This window comes from Macaca nemestrina, chromosome 9 (genome assembly GCF_043159975.1).
Source record: "Macaca nemestrina isolate mMacNem1 chromosome 9, mMacNem.hap1, whole genome shotgun sequence".
NCBI classification, from domain to species: Eukaryota; Metazoa; Chordata; class Mammalia; order Primates; family Cercopithecidae; genus Macaca; species Macaca nemestrina.
In genome coordinates this window covers 143348610-143366739 of record NC_092133.1, presented here as the reverse complement: position 1 = coordinate 143366739, position 18130 = coordinate 143348610, and the positions used below count along the sequence as shown (strand labels likewise).

Below are 18130 nucleotides of genomic sequence, written 5' to 3'. Positions count from 1 at the left end.
GAACGGAAAACAAGTCGGCAGCGATCATGAGAGCTATCACCACCACCACACTGCTCGCCTTGGGATTGCAGGACACCCACTCATTATTCCCAAGATCACTAAAGAACAACAATTCTTTCAAGCTGCTGTTCCTGGATGAACTGCATTTCCGAATAAACAAAAAGCTGATCAGAGCAAGAACCACAGTCAATGGGGAGTGAACGACAGGATCAGAAAAATCAAAATATCCCAATACCTAATACAATAATGAAGTCAATAATCATTGATGTCTGCTAAAATTATCAAGTGAAGAACTGATGGGAGGTTTCCAAATGGTTAAGTGAGACACTGAATGAAGCCATTTTTCAGTATCATTAAAACCGGGCCTCTAGGCATTATATTTTTGACGTGATCAAAGGCTACCATCCACAAAGTACTCATGCCAAAAAAGAGCCTTAATCACACCTCTAGATCTTACTCCCAGTTTAAAGGGAATTCTAGGGAAATACATGTTAAATCACAGCAGCACAAAGCCATCATCTAAATCCAAAACATGGGCAAGAGAGACGACCTCATTTCTATAGCAAATAAAAGACATTTAAAAGGAGAGCTATTTTTATTGCCACAGAATTGAAAAGCCTTAACCAAAATAATCCAATGTGATGTAAGAACTGTGTTTGGATTCTGAGTCAAATAAATTAGGTTTAAAATAACATTTTTGACATAGAAAAACTTGAAGGTTGCCTAGGTAATAAAGACATGATAAAATTACTATTAATTTTATTGAGTTCCAATCACAGTATTGTTATATTTATTATAAAAGATCTTGTTTATAAGAGCTAGAAACTAAAAGACTCATGAATAAAGATATACATCTGGAATTTGCTTTAGAATATGTTTTTTTTAAAGAATATATATATATTTTTAAGTTTAAGGGGCAAGAAGAAACAAAAACATATGAATGGCGGCAAGCTGATGGTAGCTAAAGCTAGATGACTGGTTAATTGAGGATCACTATAGTATCTTCTTTACTTCTATGTGTTCAAAACTGTCCACAATAGGCCAGGCGCGGTGGCTCACACCTATAATCCCAGCACTCTGGGAGGCCAAGGCGGGCGGACTGCCTGAGCTCAGGAGGTGGTGACCAGCCTCGGCAACACAGTGAAACCCCATCTCTACTAAAATACAAAAAATTAGCCGTGAATGGCGGCGTGCGCGTGTAGTCCCGGCTACTCGGGAGGCTAAGGCAGGAGAACTGCTTGAATCTGGGAGGCCGAGGTTGCAGTGAGCCGAGACCACACCACTCTACTCCAGCCTGAGCAACAGAGCAAGACTCTGTCTCAAAAAATAACATAACATAACATAACATAACATAACATAACATAACATAAAATATAAAATTGTCCACAATAATAAGTAAAAGAAAATCCAACTTGGATATATTATCAGTACACACTTAAGACTTCATATGCTTATTTCTATTTAAAATTTGTATTAATGAAATAATATTAAATGTGTAAACAAACTTATTAACAATGTTCACAGCAGCTTAGCAAAAAAAAAAAAAAAAAAAAAAGGTGGAAATAACACAGAAAGTAGGCTCATGCCTGTAATCCCAACCCTTTGGGAGACCATGGTAGGGAGATCACATGAAGTCAGGAGTTCAAGACCAGCCTGCCCAAGCAGGCTGGTGAAACCCTGTCTCTACTAAAATAAATACAAAAATTCCCAGCTACTCGGGAGGCTGAAGCACAAGAATCACTTGAACCGAGGAGGTGGAGACTGCAGTGAGCCGAGAGCACACCACTATACTCCAGTTTGGGCAACAGAGCAACACTCCACCTCAAAAAAACAAAAACTAATGTAGTATGTTACAATTAGTTAAAATAGTCACAAAAACTGCATAAAGATTTTTTAAAAAGACAAAACTGTAGATACTAAAGTTGCAATATGTTTATAAAAATTCACACAACAAACTTTGTAAGTACTTAAAAACAAGAAACTAGAAGACAATATACCAAAAGACTAACAATGTGTGATTAAGTTTTTTACTTCGTTTCATCTCCCAGAGTCTCAGTTTTTTAAATAACGTATTATTTTTATTACACATCTTAATAAAACATCCAGCTTGCTGATTCCACCAGTTGCTGAGTCCAAGGTCCCCTGTCATCTTTCCTACAGAAAGGGCACTGCTGCCCATGCAGGAGAAGCATCTAAATCGCTTTGCTGTTGTTTCTCAATACAGATTAATCAAGTGCAATTCCGTGAGCAAATTTTCTTGTGAAACTACACTGTTCAGTCCTGTTCACTAAGACAATGGTTCTCAACGTGTGGTGTAGGCATAGTCCAGAGACCCAGAAACCCTTCCAGTGGGGCCACAAAGTCAAACCATTCTCAAAATAATGCAAAGATGTTCTTTGCTTTTTTCGCTCTCATTCTCTGGACAAAACCACAGTGGAGTTTTGGTATAGCATCAAAGAACATTCAAAGAATACCCAATATTCATTTGTATGAAATGACTACTAAAATAATGAAATAAATTACCTGAGGCCAGATTTCCTTCACACACTTCAACCAAAATAACACAGTACTAAGAGATGAAATGCAAAAGCAGTAAGAATCCAGCCAAAATTCTATTAAGTCAGACATTAAAGAGATTTACAAAGCATGAAAAGCCAATGCCACTCTTACCACTGAATTATTTTTTGTTTTGGGAAATACTGCTACCTTTCATAAACAATGTTATTTATATTACCTAATGGGTTTGTTATTATTAAAAATGTATATTTCTAATATTAATTGATTCTTGATACCTAACATAGTAAATACAGATAGACATAAACCATACATGGAGACAAACCATATAATAAACTCAAGCTTTTAGACATCTTCAGTAATGTTTAACAGCATAAAGAGGTCCTTAGACCAAAAGCTTGAGAATCACTCCACTAATACAAACCCTTAAAACCTAGTTCTCAAGGACAGATGCCCATGTTCATGGATGGAAAGACATACCATGTTTACGGATGGGAAGACATGGTATTTTTAGAATGCCAACAATCCCCAAATTAAGCTACAGATTCAATATAATCCCTATCAAAATTCACTTTTTTGCCTGTAATCCCAGCACTTTGGGAGGCGGAGGCGGGTGGATCACGAGGTCAGGAGATCGAGACTATCCTGGCTAACATGGTGAAACCCCGTCTCTACTAAAAATACAAAAAACTAGCCGGGCGTGGTGGCGGGCGCCTGTAGTCTCAGCTACTTGGGAGGCTGAGGCGGGAGAATGGCGTGAACCCGGGAGGCGGAGCTTGCAGTGAGCCGAGATCACGCCACTGCACTCCAGCCTGGGAGACACAGCAAGACTCCGTCTCAAAAAAATAAAAATAAAAATAAATAAATAAATAAATAAATTCACTTTTTTGATAAATATTATTTATTTATTTATTTTTGCAGAAATTGCTGAGCTGATCCTAAAATTCCTATGGAAATGCAAGGGACCCAGAATAGCCAAAGCAATCTTGAGAAAGACTAAAATTGAACGACTCACACACTTCCTAATTTCAAATCTTACTACAAAGCTACAGTAATCAAACCAGCATGGTACTAGCATAGACCAGACACATAGATCAATCAATACAATAGAAACGAGAGGCCGGGCGCGGTGGCTCAAGCCTGTAATCCCAGCACTTTGGGAGGCCGAGACGGGCGGATCACGAGGTCAGGAGATCGAGACCATCCTGGCGAACACGGTGAAACCCCGTCTCTACTAAAAAATACAAAAAACTAGCCGGGCGAGTTGGCGGGCGCCTGTGGTCCCAGCTACTCGGGAGGCTGAGGCAGGAGAATGGCGTAAGCCCGGGAGGCGGAGCTTGCAGTGAGCCGAGATCGCGCCCCTGCACTCCAGCCCGGGCGACAGAGCAAGACTCCGTCTCAAAAAAAAAAAAAAAAAAAAAAAGAAACGAGAGTCCAGAAGAAACCCTTACATTTATAGACAACTGATTTTCCACAAAGGTGTCAAGACCAGTTGAGGGGAAAAGAACAATCTTGTCAACAAATGGTGCTGGGACAACTAAACGTCAACATGAAAATAATGAAGCTGGGCTCCTACCTCAACATACACAAAAATTAAGGCAAAATGAACCAAAGAAGTAAATGTAAAAGCTAAAACAATACGACTTGGAAGGAAACAGCAGTAAATCTTCATAAACTTGTATTAGGTAATGGTTTATTAATTATGACACTAAAAGCATAAACAGCAAGAAAAAACTACACTGGATTTCATCAAAATGAAAAACTTTTGCCCTTCAAATCACACTATCAAGAAAGTGAAAAGATAACACAAAGAATGGGAAAAAAACATTTGCAAATCATATATCCAATAAGGGACATACATCTAGAATATATAAACAATTCCTAAAACTCAACAATGAGACAAATAACCCAACTTAAAAATTGGCAAATGAGAGCTGGGTGCAGTGGCTCACGCCTGTAATCCCAGCACTTTCAGAGGCCAAGGCAGTCAGATTACTTGAGGTCAGGAGTTCAAGACCAGCCTGGTCAACACAGTGAGACCCGGTCTCTACTAAAAATACAAAAATTAGCCAGGCATGGTAGTGGGTGCCTGTAATCCCAGCTACTTGGGAGGCTGAGGCAGGAGAATCACTTGAACCTGGGAGGCGGAGGTTGCAGTATGCCAAAATCATGCCACTGCACTCCAGCCTGGGCGGCAAAGCAAGGCTCCATCTCAAAAAAAAAAAAAAAAAAAAAAAATTGGCAAATGATCCAAATGAACATTTTCCCAAAGATATAAAAATGGCCAGCAAGCACATGAAAAGATCTTCCATAACATTCGTCATGAGGGAAATACAAATCAAAACACAAAATACCGCTTTGAAATGAAATTAAATAAAATGGAGTAAATACAGAAAATTAAAACAAAAATACCACTTGGCATCCACTTGGATGACTATTATCAGAAAGATAGGTAATAGCAAGTGTGGCAAGTACATACAGAAACTACAGTCTTCACACACTGCCGGTACAAATGTAAAACAGAGCAGCCACCAGGGGAAGAAGTCTGGCAGTTTCTCAGTATGTTAAACACAAAGTTACCACACGACCAGTCATCCTACTCCTAGGGATATATCCCAGATTAACTGAAAGCATGTATCTGCCTGAAAACCTGTATGTGAATTTTCAAAGCAACATTATTCATAATAGCCGAAAAGTAGAAACAACCCAAGTAATAAACCACTAGGTTAAGAGCCTCCCTTTGGTGCATGTGTCTGGCATAACTCATCGGATTTTCCAATAATAGCAAAAATCATAATTTCAGAACTTGATAATTTCTAAGAAAATCAAAATAAAGAGGCATTTCCTAAACAGCGTGAAATTCTTTTTTGGTACGAAAGGGTAATGTGGAAACACAAATTACTTGTCTCTGAATCAGAAACCTGGAAAGAAAAAGAAAGAGTTTGGTAAGGATTTGGTAAGGATTATTCTAAGTGCTTTCTCCACATGTTACCAAATCGACTTAATTCTGTTAATTAGGTTCCATGCCTATTTAGCAGAGCAAGAAACTAAGATCGGGGATAACTCAAAGTCACAAAGCTAGTAAGTTCAGTGAGGCTATATCAATGCACACATAATTTTGCTATTCAACTATGCATGCTTGGAGATCATTTAAGTGCTATAGGCAATTCACTCTATCAATCCCTGCGTGTGGGTGCATGTTCCACCCTAACACGACCTCAGAGAAGTGCACCCACAGTTTCCCTAGCTCGTCTTCATTCCTTCTTCCCTTTTACGGTAATAATCACTGCACCAATGTACAGATCATGATTTTAGTATGTAAAGATAAGCATCTTTTTTCTTACAATATGGTACTTAAATATAAGCCAAATACTTATCTTTTTATACATCAAAAACAGTGATTTGATTTAATGCCAGAATAAAACTGGTATTGGATCAATTACATCAGTGATAACATTAAATATATTGTACCTTACACGGGGATCTTCAAGCATATGGATAATTTTTGCATTATGGGTTGACCTTAGAATAGACATTTCCCATGAGAGCGCACTGTATGGGAGCCAAATATAAAACCTCTCTCCTGAATCTAAAAACAGTATTCTGAAGTCAGGAACTCCCTACTTACAACAGATTACTCCCTGTTCTACCTGCCGTGTTCTGCACATTCTATTCCCTTTTCTTGGAACACAGGTGTCCCTGTGCCCTGCGTTCTTATCTACAGCACACAGTGATACTGAGAACAGGACAGAAATACAAATCCTACCAATGATATATCACAACTTACCTTGATGATCTTCCTTTTGTTAGAAACATTCAAATACATGCAGTTTTACTACGGTGTTGTCTAAGTACTCCATTTCTTTGTTTGTAAAGTTTGCTAAGTTATCTTCTAACTCTAATTGTCTATGATTAGGAGCAATGAGTTAAGGGATGGCACATGAGCAGAGATGGACAGCACAAGATGCTCCTAGACAGACATGTGTTCCAAGAATTCCAATATAATTAAGACCATTTTACAAAAATTAGTAATATTCAACTAGATAAGTAAATAGAAATTTACCTAAATAAGGAAAAAGGGCTGTTAAGAACTTTAGAGATTGCCTTAATTACGTACTATATAATCTCCTTGGGAATCAATTAGAAAAAGTCAAAATGTGTTACTTTCAATGTCCAAACATAATTTGTAGAAAACAGTTTATCATCCAGACTTTGATCCCTTTAAAGCTACATAAATTGATCAGGAAAAAAAAAAAAAAGATCACAGAAGCTAAATCAAATCATTAAAAGCACAGCACAATCATGGCTGGGCACAGTGGCTCACGCCTATAATTCCAGCACTTTGAGAGGCCAAGGCGGGTGGATCATCTGAAGTCAGGAGTTTGAGACAAGCCTTGCTAACATGATGAAACCCCAAAATACAAAACTTAACCATGAATGGTGGCATGCGCCTGTAATCTCAGCTAATGGGGAGGCTGAGGCAGGAGAATTGCTTGAACCTGGGAGGAAGAGGTTGCAGTGAGCCAAGATCGCGCCATCGCGTTCCAGCCTGGGCAACAAGAGCAAAACTCGGTCTCAAAAATAAAAAATAAACATAATAAAAAGCACAGTCATAGCATTCTAGGATCAGAAAGAAGAATGTCTTTTTTTTTTGAGGTAGGGTCTCACTTTTTCACCCATGCTGGAGTGCAGTGGCCCAATCTCAGTTCATTGCAGCCTCGGCCTTCTGGGTCCAAGTGATCCTCCTGCTTCAGCTCCCCAGGTAGCTGAAACTACAGAAGCATGCCACAAAGCCTGGCTAAAAAAGGATATATTTCCTTTTTTTTTTGAGAAGGAGTCTCACTGTGTTGCCCAGGCTGGAGTGCAGTGGCATAATCTCGGCTCACTGCAACCCCTGCCTCCCGGGTTCAAGCAATTCTCCTGCCTCAGCCTCCTGAGTAGCTGGGACTACAGGCGTGCACTACCATGCCTGTCTAATTTTTGTATTTTTACAGAGATGGTGTTTCACCACACTGGCCAGGCTGGTCTCGAACTCCTGAACTTGTGATCCGCCCGCCTCAGTCTCCCAAAATGCTGGGATTACAGGTGTGAGCCACCAGCACCTGGCCTCTTTTTTTTTTTTTTTTTTTTTTTTTTTTGCAGGCTGGAATCTCAGCTAACTGCAACCTCTGCCTCCTGGGTTCAAGCAATTCTCCTGCCTCAGTCTCACAAGTAGCTGGGATTACAGTGGGATTACAGGCTCCTGCCACCACGCCCAACTAATTTTTTGTATTGTTAGTAGAGACGCAGTTTCACCATGTTGGCCAGGCTGGTCTCAAACTCCTGGCCTCGTGATCTGCCTGCCTCGGCCTCCCAAAGTGCTGGGATTACAGAAGTGAGCCAACACGCCCAGCAGAAGGATATATTTCTTAATAGAAACTTTCATTATGGTTTCCACATGTCCATATCTAAATAGAGAAGTGCAGAAAATAAAATATAATAGGAATTATAGTTCTTCACTCATCTGCCTTGTGCTGTTGGTTGGATGATATGGATATCTCACAGCTGCCAGCACCACTCTGTAATATTTGAAATGCATTCTTATCTTACAACAGAATAATTTGAGAGCACCTTAGGCCAGATTATTCTGTTCCTTCCATGTACCTTATACAGATCATATACTCAAGTGAATCTGTAAGCTTGAATAGTGGGAACATTTACAGAGCAACAGACTGCTGTTTCCAACAAAACTGTTATTTTAGTCTTTTGGTTTTTTTTCAAGATTCAGTGTCTCTATGATACTCTTTTCATTTCATGTTCTTAGAGTAAACACGTCACTCAAAGATACTGACGGATAAAAGAAATGTGTCCAATCTCAGTAGAGCAGTTGTTTAATTATACATTTAAACTGGCACTCAGCACTGGAGTATTCCTAAGGAGATGCTGCCAATAAATTTCAAGATTAATTTTGTAAAATTTCCTTTATAAGTGTACATCAGTGCTTCTACTGAAAAAGTCAGCAGTGAGAAAATGTGAGTTTTATTTATAGTTTGAGTTGGTTCTGCTCCTAAGAAGGACATAATCAGACACGAGATACAAAAACATTTTTCAGCAAGATCTGACTGGAAAAGTACCTACATGGGAAGACCATCAAATAATATACTTTCAAAATCTTCCCGTTTTTAAATTTAGAACATATCTACTAAGTCGACACACACAGAAAAGGAAAACAGTCCCCTCCACTGTTAAGGCCTGTGACTGGGTCTACGACATTATCTTCTGGAGAGTACAATCTTTTGAAAAGACCATTTTAGCTAGGATTCTTACTAAAACATAATACAAAACCACCACCAAAATTGGAGTTTAGATCATCTCATTCTCTGGCTAGGAGAGCATTTTACTCATTAAACCTTTGACAAACTCAAAAACCACCACTCTAATACTTTGTTATAAAGAAGCTTGAATAAAATACCTAAACCAAATGCACAGAACATTGTTTTGCACAAGCCCTAAGCTGCAGCAGTGCAAATCATGGCCCTCAGAGTACCACTTCTTGCTTTTATTCTGTGCTGTACCTTTTCCAGTAAAGAGCTTCTTAGGAAGGGTTTCCACATCTTTTCACACACTTTCACAAGGGGAAAAGCAAATGGAAAAGTTGACAACTACATTAGGAGTATCTTTTTAAGACACAAGCTTAGCTAATTTACACAGCTTCCTTGTCAAGTACTGGACTACCAGGAAGCACCGTAACCAAAATCTGCAGTCAAAGCAGGCCACCGCTGCAGCATGTTCACTTCATTTAACTTCAAGTTGAAGCAGAAGCATAAATTTTTTTTTTTTTTTTTTTTTTTTTTAAAGACAGTGTCACTCTGTTGCCCAGGCTGGAGTGCAATGGCGCCATCTCAGCTCAATGCAACCTCCGCCTCCCAGGTTCAAGTGATTCTCCTGCCTCAGCCTCCCAAGTACCTAGGAGTACAGGTGTGCACCACCATGCTCAGCTAATTTTTGTATTTTTAGTAGAGACAGGGTTTCACCATATTGGCCAGGCTGGTCTCAACCTCCTGACCTCAAGTGATCTGCCCACTTCGGCCTCAAAAAGTGCTGGAATTACCGGTGTGAGCCACTGTGCCCAGCCTAAAATCTTTTTAATATAGATGTTAAATTACCTGGTTGAAAAGCTAGTTGCCTCTTTTGTCCAGTCTGTTTAGAATATATTCTAACCTCCATTTTTCTGTCCATCAGCATTTTATTCCATTAGAAATTACTTCTCATGTTGAGAAGGTCAACCTGGACAAGCAAAATTCAACCTAACCTGGCAGGATGTGTGCTGGATGCCCAAGAAGCCTCTCCTGACTTGCTAGTGTCCCCTACTTCCACTCTTCCACATCCTTCAGACCCACCTGCTCACCGCTGCACTCCTGCTCACCCCTACTTCCACTCTTCCACATCCTTCAGACCCACCTGCTCACCGCTGCACTCCTGCTCACCCCTACTTCCACTCTTCCACATCCTTCAGACCCACCTGCACACTGCTGCACTCCTGCTCACTTATGCCATCTCTCAGCCATGGACTGATCTCACAGATGGCGAACAAAGTATACCCAGAGTCCATAGAAGGCAAAGGCAACTTCTTGATGTTTCACATGCAATCTTACCTTTTGGACAAGGAGCAGAACTGCCTGATTCAATCTTTTATAATTTACTTTTACCTTAAGGAATTGCATATATAAACTTATCTTACTGCACAGCTTTAATTCCATTTTGAATATGTATTTTCTTGAGATTATTGATAGTCTCCATAAAAATCTTTGCTTCCTCTCATTTACATCTGAAAACAAAACAAAAAAAAATGCCGATGGACAAACACAGTAGCATTGGTATACACCTGAACTGAGGAAAAGCCAGAATTGGCAGCACAGCACGCAGGGCCTTCCTTGTCAGGAATGCACCTTGTAGAGTACACCACTTCACTCTGCTGGGCGGAAAAGGTCGCTCTCCACCTCACCCTTCCAGCGGATCCTGCATTTCTTCAAGGAATACAGATCATATTCTACTGAGCTTTCCAATTCATAATCACAAAACTACAGTTTTCAACTGAAAATACATAATACTTAAAAAGTAAGATGGGGCAGTGGTGAACAAACTCATTTTTTAGAGTGGCAAAATGTCAGAGCTGGGAAGCAGTTCGGAGCTGCTTTAATCCTGTGCTGCTCAAATAGGAAGGCATACTTGTTCCTAAGAATGAGTCAGAGAACCATACCCAGAAGGTACCCAACTCTTCTATGGGGAAAAAAGCACATTCCAATTTTTAGAACATACAATGCTGGATGTCTTGAAATGATACATAAATTGATTTAGTTTAAAAAAAAAAACTTGACACTCAACACTGACAGAAAACAAGCTGAGCCGCACTAATCTGAAAATCTGAAATCTGAAATCCTCCAAAATCTAAAACTTTTTGAGCACCAACATGACATCACAAGTGAAAAATTCTGATGTTTCTTCTCACCTACAAAAATAAAACATATTCCAAGTACAATGGTGCATAACTGTAGTCCTAGCTACTTAGGGAGCTGAGGCAAGAGGATTCCTTGAGCTCTGGGGGTTCAAAACCAACATGGGCAGCATAGCGAGACTCTGTGCCCTAAAAGATAAAACAGGCCGAGTGCGGTGGCTCACACCTGTAATCCCAGCACTATGGGAAGCCAAGAAAGGAAGATCACTGGAGCTCAGGAGTTTGAGACCAGCCTGGACAACACAGTGAAACACTGTCTCTATAAAAAATTAAAAAATTAGTCAAGCATGGTGACATGTGCCTGTAGTCCCGGCCACTTGGGAGGCTAAGGCAAGAGGATCACTTGAGCCCGGGGGGGCGGGGGGGGAGCATTAAGCTGAGATCATGCCACTGCACTCCAGCCTGGGCAACAGAGGAAGACTCTGTCTCAAAATAAAATAAAGTAAAATAAAAAAATAAAATAAATACGTAAAACACAGTGTACAGTGACCTTTTAATCACAACACAGTATCGTAGGTAGAGACTGAAGTCTGCTGCTGCTGTTATCTGATGGCTGATTCAGGTACTATGGCGATATTACTGGACTGGTTAGTTACCTGAGCACATCATTTCCTCACTGTATTAATGCTATGTCATGTTCTTTACTGCTGAGTACTCCCATGTGAGCAAGGATAAGAAGATGACTGCCACTTGGTAGCATATAAATCCAGAGCCAGGCACGATGGTGACATTAAGCAACCAGACTGTTCACATGGGTGGATGGGATGGTGACATCTTTGCTTTCTGATGGTTCAATGTACAGACCTCATTTCATGCTAAAATTACTTAAAACATTGTATAAAATTACCTTCAGGCTATGTGTATAAGGTGTGTAAGAAACAATTCTGTGTTTAGGATCCCATCCCCAAGATACCTCATCATGTATATGCAAATATCCCAAACTCCAAATATAACTGAAATATAAACACTTCTGGCCGCAAGCATTTCAAGTAAGGGATACTCAACCTATAGTTATAAAAAGGTCTTCCTCAAGTTATTAACACAGCCCTGGAGGCATTACCTAAAGTCTTATTATCTGAACATGCAAATTACCTTCCTTAATAATTAAATGCCATTTAACAGTGTTGTAAGTGGTGATAAAATACACCTTATTTAACATACGCATTAATGTGAAGTCTTCCTTTCTTGAATTTAATATTCCTAATAGATACGTACTTCTTAGCACTTCAGTGAAAGGGAAATATTCCATAACAATTATAACAATCCCATATAGCTCTTGAAAATCACACCTCAGAAAGTCAAGACAAGGAATCTAACTAGAGCAGACATAAGACACTTGACCAAAGTTAGGATCCTATCTTCATTAGTCTAGATCCCATTTACTCCTGTCTTTGCAATTATGCTCTTTTTTTCCGTTACGTTCTACTCTTCCCTGTCACTGTTTCAACAGCTTACTCTGTCGCAAAAGAAAGAAAGTGAAGGTGGGGAGGGGAGGAGCTGAGGTACAGGGAAGGAGGGCAGAATCAATGGGACTGGCCTCCTGCTGAGGAGGCAGCTCTCAACTGTTTCTATCTCCAACCTCCCAGAAAACGTTCCTTCTACAAGCACCAGCCTCCTGCTTGCTGCTGGACAGGGAGGGCCTCTCAGCACAGTGGAACAGACCAGTCTTTCCCTTGAAGCCCACTCTACCCTCTTCTACTCCCTCACCTGCTTTCTCAGTCTCTTGGGAATGCTCTTCTGCACTAGGTAGGGCAAAAGAGCTTTTGCCCTGTGCAATCAGAAGAAATAGTAAATCAAATGGGCAATTATAAAGATGAATACATATTTAGCTATTTTATACATCTTCATTCATGTGGGCCTTTTTCTGAGACTTAGTCAATTAGATATTCTTTCTTTCTCACATAAACCATATCCATAATGCATCAACAAAGATTTTCATTGCTTTTTAAAGTGCAGCTGAGACCGGAAAACACTCTGAACAGTACAACGCTTCTATGACCAAAGTTTTCAAATGAGTAACTGCTTTTACACTCGTTCAATGATCAATTTATATTAATTAAATCACACAGATGCATGAATGAGTACGATTGATGAACAAGTTTGGAAGCTAACCTGGCTTTGGTAAGCACACAACTCCACTGGTGGGAAGAGGGAACAGCCTTGCTGAGGAGAAGCCAGCCCCAGTGTGGTGCAACCCACAGGTATGCACGGATCCACAGACAGTGTTGATCCTGGTGACAGGCCACGGTATGTGTGCAAAGGAGTCTACCTCCTTGTCTCCTTGAGTTATGCTCCTGTGCTCCCAGTTTCTCCTGGCTTCCGTTCACAACCATATGCTCCGTTGCAGCACAAAATTATCTAAGCGAATGCCCAGTGAACATCTTATGATCCTACAGACTTCTTAAAATCAATTCCCCACTTCTCATTTAAAACAAATACAAACTGATAACCAATCTCTCTTATTGAAGGACATATCATTGACTCAGGTGCCCAAGGCAGAAACTTGCAAACACAGCCTTAACTTCTTCTCAAGTAAGTTTCTTCATGAAACTGTTCAGAAAACCACCATCTGAACTGAATTACTACCCAGTTTCTTAAACCCTTCCTCCCACCTCCCTGAACTCCAGATTCTTCCAGAGACTGCCCTCCCAAAAGCGAGGGACTCGCAATTGAAACCTTCTGACAGGCTGCACGAGGATAAAGTGAAAAGAACCACAGCTACTGAGATGCTCTCCCATCCTCCCACAAAGCCTGGGTTAGTTATTCTATGTACTCCTGCACACCTTTACACCTGGGAATACAGCATATCAAATTACCATCCTCACTCAAAACACTCAAGTTTTATCACTGGGAGGTCAGAAATCTGTCTACCCTGTTCACCGCTGTATTCCTAACACAGTACCTAAACGAGTAAAATCTCAGTAAATACATTAATAATTTATTACCTTGCGGCAACAAACGTGGGAAAAATTAACTAGCATTTAAAATATAAAGCCCAGAAAATGGGATGAGTCCAAAGAACGGCCACTGCTGGTGCACATTCCAAACGGTGTAACAAGGGAAAAGGCAGTACTCACAGCTGAGGGCAAAATTACTTTGAGTTAATTTTCATTTTATTTTATTCTCTAGACTTTGTATATGCATACATGTAGGTCCATTTAAGTGTGCACTTGGGATCTAAACATACAAAAGAGTTAAATACAAAGTGATGACATTAAAATTTTTAATTTTATTATCAAAACAACAAATCACTAAAAAAGTTCCCAAGTGGCAAACACATACTAAAACAATTATTTGTATTGGATGTGAGATTGTAAAATATATCTATTTGGTCTTCCTCCCATTTCGTGGCATACAATTCCTAAATTCCCTGGAATCTCCACAGTAATAAACGTCTTTTTGTGCACTAATGATATGACTGGGCTGGCAGTCCTAAGGTAGTTTCAGGATGGGAACTAGTCACCAGAAAGACCGAGCCAGAATTAGACGGTTGGGACTTTCAGCCCATTCCCAATCTCCAGGTAGGGGAAACTGGCAGAAGGTTAAGTTGATCATCAATGGCCAATGATTTAAGCAATCATGCCTATGTAATGGAGTTTCCATAAAAACCCTAGGCTGGGCATGATGGCTCACGCCTGTAATCCTAGCACTTTGGGAGGCTGAGGCGGGAGCATCACTTGAGGTTAGAAGTTCAAGACCAGCCTGGCCAACATGGTGAAACCCCATCTCTACTAAAAATACAAAAATCAGCCGGGCGTGGTGGCAGGCACCTGTAATCCCAGCTACTCGGGAGGCTGAGGCAGGAGAATCACTTAAACCTGGGAGGCGGACGTTGCAGTGAGACTGGGCCGAGATCATGCCACTGCACTCCAGCCTCGGTGACAGAACAAGACTCCATTCTAAAAAAAAAGAACTAGGTTTGTGGAGCTTCCAGACAGCTCAACACGTGGAGGTTGTTAAAGGGTGGCAGCCCAAAGAGGGCATGGGAGCCCCTTGCTCTTTTCCCACACCTTGCCCTATACATCTCGTCATCTGCATCCTTTGTAATATCCTTCAAAATAAACCAGGAAACATGTTTTCCTCATTTCTGTGAATCAGTCAAGCAAAGTAATGGAACCCAAAGAGGGGCCATGGGGATCCTGAAGTATAACTGGTTCCTCAGAAGCATGGGTGAACAACCTGTGGCGTGGAAGTGGCATCAGAAGGGGCAGTCTTGTAGGACTGAGCCCCCATCCTGTGGGACCTGATACTATCTCCAGTAGAGGGCTGAGATCAAAGGGGAGGGTGCCCCGCTGGTGCCTGCTGTAGAACTGATTGGTTGCTGGTGGGGAGAAATCCCCGCACGCTTCTTGGTGACCACCGGTCACAGAATTCTTCTGGGTTGATTGTTGTGATGTGAGAGCAGAGGAAAAACTGTTTTTTCTTCAGGAGGGAAAGGTCAAAAAATCCTTTTCAAAATCTACTGAAAGCTATGATACAGAATTCAGAAGTTCCAGGACTCCGCCAAGTTCATCTACAAACAAGAAAAGGAAACGTCAAGGAATGCAGGCTGCAGCATGGCGAGGGGGGGGGCGGGGGGGCGTCCCCTGACAGGTGGTGAGGGCCCCACCTCTCCTCCTTCGGGGGACACCCGAAGCAGATACCACAGTGCCTGGCACACAGCATGTGTTACACAGCAGAGCCAAACGGCAGGCCTGGGAGCTATGAAATTCCAAGTTGCGGACAGGGGCGGTGGCTCACACCTGTAATCCCAGCACTTTGGGAGGCCGAGGTGGGTAGATTGTGAGGTCAGGAGATCGAGACCATTCTGGCTAACATGGTGAAACCCCGTCTCTACTAAAAATACAAAAAATTAGCCGGGCGTGGTGGCGGGCACCTGTAGTCCCAGCTACTCGGGAGGCTGAGGCAGGAGAACGGCGTGAACCCGGGAGGTGGAGCTTGCAGTGAGCCAAGATTGTGCCACTGCCCTCCAGCCTGGGCGACACAGCAAGACTCTGTCTCATAAAGAAAAATAAATAAAGAAATAAATTCCAAGTTGCTCAGAGAGTCAAAGTCACTGATTCCAAGCACAGAATCCAACAACAATCTTCAAATATTAGGCATTACACCTGCAGATGAGAACTGTTTCCCAGGCAACAATATAAACTGTTTAATATTAAAATATGATGAATGTCCCCTAAAACTGTTACTTACAGAAGTGATACTACTTTTTAAAAAAGAGACCAGGCGCAGTGGCACATGTCTGTAATCCCAGAACGGTGGGAGGCCGAGGCAGGTGGATCACCTGAGGTCATGAGTTCGAGACCAGCCTGGCCAACGTGGTGAAACCTCGTCTCTACTAATAAAGTATAAAAATTAGCCAGGCATGGTGGTGGGATCCTGTAATCCCAGCTACTCGGGAGGCTGAGGCTGGAGAATCACTTGAACCCGGGAAGCAGAGGCTGCAGTGAGCTGAGATTGCCCCACTGCACTCCAGCCGGGGTAACAAGAACAAAACTCCGTCTCAAAAAAAAAAAAAAAGAATTTAAGTTCAAAGATTTTTTTTTTAATCTTACTTTGGTTTACTATTCCAAATGACAATTACCTAAGACATAGCAGTACCATCTCCATTCTATAAATAAACTGTATTACAACTATAGGTCAGTTATGGTTATATGCCTACTTCAATAGACAATGTGACTGAGAAAAGAAAAATAGCTCAGAGCAGTTGAGCTATGTGAGGTATGCAGGCCCAGAGAGCCATGTGTGTGGGACTTCTGTCATGCTTCCCACCCCGGATCCATGTTGAGCACAATTGTTTAAAGTCATTTTGTTCCTGACTGGCTGCCTTACCCTTATCTTCATGTTCCTGAAATCTATGACAACAATGAACAATGTACAGCCAATCAAGAGCTTATGTTATTTTGATGTACGTTTATTGTAAACAACTCAGGAACTGCCTTTTTTCCCTTTAAAAATTTACTTCCAACTTCTGCTAATGGGGTGTATACTCAGAGCAACCTGAATCCACACACCTGGGCTGCAATCCTCAGGCTTGGTCCAAATCAACTCTACTTATATTAATTTTGCCTCAGCTTCTTCCTTTTAGGCTGACATACCTGATGTAGACAGCAGGATTCAGAATGTCTCCCCTCAATCAACTGGTTTTTCTGAGCGCGGCGCTGGGAACCAGTGTGACACTCTCCACTTCAGAGGTCTCCTGAAACTGGAACTCCCATTCTTTGGCTGAACATCTAGACTTTACTTGGACTGTTTTTCAAATTCCCTCTTTCCTTTAAGAGTTAGGGCTTTGCTATCTTTGGACAAGAGATTTGGGTAAAGAGGTCCGCAGACAACTGCCTTCTTTCTGCCTCTGCCTCAGGGCCAGGATTTCGGGTCAAGGTTTTTCCACCTCTGCCTCACGCAGAGGTTTGGGATGAAGGACTGGCAGATACTGGTGGTCACATTTTACAAAGCATGCTTTTAAGATTGCAGCTGTTTTCTATAATTTGAAAATAAGGACTTAGCCTTTCATTTGTGACCAACTCTTGTTAGTTCCCAAATGAAAAGTGCACAACCTTTTTGCTCCTGCAGATAGGTATGAGGGTCTACTCCCACGTACCTTGCTTGAGCACTCCCCTGTCACCTGGCAGTTAGGGACAGTCCAAGACACATCGCACTTAGACCCTAAACACATTCCCAGCCTTTTGTCACTTTTCAAAAGTTAGTAAATTATACAAAATTGGACTTCACAATCTGAGCACTCTTTGTAGAAACATCAGCTGGATATATGCGCACTTATGGGGCACTCTCTTACAGATATTTAGAAAGTGGAGCCACCTAACACAGGACAGTTGTAAGCAGCAGTAGCCAAAATGAGGATCCTTTGAAGTGTCTAAAATAATTAATTTGTGTACCTAATTGGGGCAAAAGTTGGCTTTAGAACCAGAGAAACTAAATGGGAAACCTACTTTATGTTTCTGCTGAAATGTGATAATAAGATTTGAAAAGATTCTTTTTCAGAGTTCTATGGTCAGAAGTATAAAAAGCTGATACTTTGGCCATTGTTTTTTTGGAAGGAAGAAAAAATGTCTTTCTGCTTTTTCCTCTTTTGGATCCTGTTTCTGGGAATTCTTTTCAGTC

The 18130-nt window shown here is 41.2% G+C and overlaps 1 protein-coding gene across 3 annotated transcripts in view; it reads right to left on the bottom strand.

Annotated features, from left to right (window-relative positions):
• Window positions 1–18130, bottom strand: part of LOC105490813 (La ribonucleoprotein 4B) — a 125108-nt gene that overhangs the window by 85367 nt on the left and 21611 nt on the right. The window contains exon 1 of one of the 3 annotated variants that reach the window (XM_011756724.3): window positions 10149–10172. The exons of the other annotated variants lie outside the window; for them this stretch is intronic. The gene's annotated coding sequence lies outside the window, so the exon portion shown is untranslated. Of the gene's footprint in view, window positions 1–10148; window positions 10173–18130 lie in introns of those variants that run through there. 3 annotated transcript variants of the gene reach the window in all.